At 40.8% G+C, this 3,342-nt stretch overlaps 1 pseudogene; it reads left to right on the top strand.

Annotated features, from left to right (window-relative positions):
- The first annotated feature begins 2,428 nt into the window (after positions 1–2,428).
- Positions 2,429–2,898, top strand: LOC131813242 (glucosamine-6-phosphate isomerase 1-like; annotated as a pseudogene).
- The last annotated feature ends 444 nt before the right edge of the window (positions 2,899–3,342 follow it).

Here is a 3,342-nt window from a genome sequence, read left to right as displayed (position 1 = left end):
TTTGAATATTTATTCTATCAGGTGACATACATAAATGTTGTAAGGACTTGAATTTGCCTGAGCCCATTAATAACAGTAGAGCAAGTCAAATTTCAACCTGCGTGAAGGTCAAAGTCGCCCAAGATCTTTTTTTTTTTTTTAGATCATTTTTTTTGAAATGCATGCTTCCATTTTCTACCTGTTGTGTCTTCAAAGATACCACAATATGAACAGAATATAAAGGTATATTTCCAACTCTGCAGGATATTTTTCACTTCACTGAAACCTCATACATAGATTTCATGTAGAACATCCTAAATTAGAGTGCCTATATTAAGATTTAATCCATTTTTTTTGTTTTTTTGTTTTTTAATTGAAAAGGAAACTTTTTTGCATCATATGCTGTATTTTACAAGGTTTGCAACAACATTTTCAAAAGAATTTTCCTCTCCAGGGGCACCTGGGTGGCTCAGTGGGTTAAAGCCTCTACTTTAGGCTCAGGTCATGATCCCAGGGTCCTGGGATTGAACCCCACATTGGGCTCTCTGCTCAGTGGGGAGCCTGCTTCCTCCCCTCTCTCTGTCTGCCTCTCTGCCTACTTGTTATCTCTGTCTGTCAAATAAATAAATAAAATCTTTAAAAATAAAAAAGAATTTTCTTCTCCGTATAAATAGTCTTTTTTCTTCTTAGTTACACAATAAGTGGAACTATGCAAAAGAAGCTATTGGTTTAAAAATACATGGCAATATAAAAGGCTTTTGTTTTCCCTTGCTTTGAGGAAATTCAATATAGTGGTGTAGCAAGGTTGGCAGGGGTGCTCCCAGCAAGAAAAGGAGGCCCCCTTGCCCCCACTTTCAAGTGTTTGAAACTGAAATTGTATTCTAGGCCATCTACTATGTGCGGCGGTTCCGTCCTTGAATTAGAATATTTTGCATAAACAGAGCCTCCTCCCCTGTTTAATAAAGTGTTTCGTAATCTATATGGGAATTAAAAGTAAGATGGAAGCAATTCGTACTGCACCATGCGCGTGTGCCAGATTCTTGATGTCGCAGAACACAGTCGTCCTCGGTGGTTGGATGCGGGATATTTCCAGGCCTCTGCTGGCGACGACACCATGAAAGGAAAATACAAAGTGAGTATGGTTATCTGGATGCGCTCTGTTAATAAAGACATGCAGATTACCTCTCCACATCTGGTTCACTGTCAAATGACTCATCGTTTTTGGCTGTTGCACTAATACATGTCTGTATCAGCACAAAGGAGCTAGAAAATCATCATGATGAAATAGAATAGAATATGAAAGTTTATTTAAAAAAAAAATAGAAATGGGCCATCTATTTGTATGCAAAGGAGTTTGGGTCATTATGATGAGGGATAGAAGCAGAAAAACCTTCACCTTTAGCCCAGAAGGCAGACCTACAGCCTGCGTGGTTCCCTTGAGGACTGAATACGGCAGGCTGCTAAATTCTTTTTTTTTTTTTTAAGATTTTATTTATTTATTTGAGAGAGAGACAGTGAGAGAGAGCATGAGTGAGGAGAAGGGCAGAGAGAGAAGCAGACTCCACGTGGAGCTAGGAGCCCGATGCAGGACTCGATCCCGGAACTCCGGGATCATGACCCGAGCCAAAGGCAGTTGTCCAACCAACTGAGCCACCCAGGAGTCCCTAAATACTTTAAGTATTTAAAGATGACATGGTCCACACGTGGACCCTTTAAGGGTCTCCTGACTACCCGTGTATCTCACACATAGTTAATATCGAACTGAGTGATAAGCATGAGAGAAATCTTTGAAAAAGTAGTTTTATGATTGGAAGTTTGAAGACCTTTATGATCTAATACTCCCTGCACCTCCCCCTGCCCTTGCGCCCTGAGTGTATAACCACCAGCTTCACACAGCAGCATACAATGTCTCAAGAACTCTCTCTTGTCAGCTGGGGTGCCCAACCCTGCAATAACTGTATCTAAAATTGTAGCCTTCCCCAAGTTACTCTGTTAATAATGGGAAGTTCAGAAGCTGCTGTGTGTTTAAGTGATCATGCACAACTCTTGCCAAGCAGGGAGAAGGAAAGCAACACAGCTGAGTAATAATGTGGGATAAATCAGGTGAGTTTTTTCTCTGAAAATGTTATCAGGGGTTCCTGCTGCCCCAGCATCAGAAGAGTTCATTGGTCTATCAGGTGTACTAACATACATCGTTAGCATCTTCTTTTTTTTTTTTTTTTTTTTAAGATTTTATTTATTTATTTGACAGACAGAGATGACAAGTAGGCAGAGAAACAGGCAGAGAGAGGGGGGGGGAGGCAGGCTCCCCGCTGAGCAGAGAGCCCGATGTGGGGATCGATCCCAGGACCCTGAGATCATGACCTGAGCCGAAGGCAGAGGCTTTAACCCACTGAGCCACCCAGGCACCCCTAGAGACCTCTCTTTTAAACATATGGAGACATTTAACATGGATGAACACGTAGAATTTCCCATCAATTGTCCTGAAAGCTGTTATTTGTCGGTGAGGAATAACTTTTTTAAGCATATTGATATAGATCCTAAAATGCTCATATCCTTGATGGGAATCCTGCAGATTTACAAAGAGAATGTGATGCATTTGAAAAGAAAATAAAAGAAGCTGGCAGAGCGGAACTATCTGTTGGAGGTAACGATTCTCATAATAGGCACACACAAGGCATTTTCCCTCCACACAGCCATGGAAGGAGTCAACCACGTGTGGACCAAGTCATCTTTCTAGCATCATCTCTGACCTAAATTTGCATATGATGCAGATGCTGCTGTAGAACTAAAAGTTACTACTGTAAACTACTTAAAGGGTTTTTTTATTTTTTTTAATTTTTTTTCAAAAATTTTTATACCTTTTATTCCCTTAAAGGTTTAATGCATGTGTACGATAAACTTGTAGGTCCACTCTAAGGTATGGTAGAAGGAAACAGAAGGAGACTGGAGAAAATTGCTGCTTGAATGAACAAAATACTTTTTAAAAGTAGTAGATGAATTTCAGCTTTGCAATGTAATGGAACATAGGGAATTTTGAAGATTACTATTTGCGTAAGAAAAGATTTTATTTATTCATTTGAGACAGAGAGATACAGAGAGAGAGGGCATGAGCAGTGGGAGTGGTAGAGGAAGAGGGAGAAGCAGACTCCCCGCTGAGCGGGGAACACGACTTGGGGGCTCCATCCCAGGACCCTGAACTCATGAGCCCAAGGCAGATGTTTAACCATCTGAGCCACCCAGGCACCCGGAGATTACCATTTTATAAAGTTCACTATCTATACATGAAAACCTCCATATTTGGAACGCATCTATTCTACACCAGGGCTTAGGAGAAGTAACTAATTGGCTCTCACAACTGAT

The sequence above is a fragment of the Mustela lutreola genome, chromosome 12 (assembly GCF_030435805.1).
Source record: "Mustela lutreola isolate mMusLut2 chromosome 12, mMusLut2.pri, whole genome shotgun sequence".
In the NCBI taxonomy this organism is placed as follows: Eukaryota; Metazoa; Chordata; class Mammalia; order Carnivora; family Mustelidae; genus Mustela; species Mustela lutreola.
This window is presented reverse-complemented; position numbering and strand designations above follow the sequence as displayed.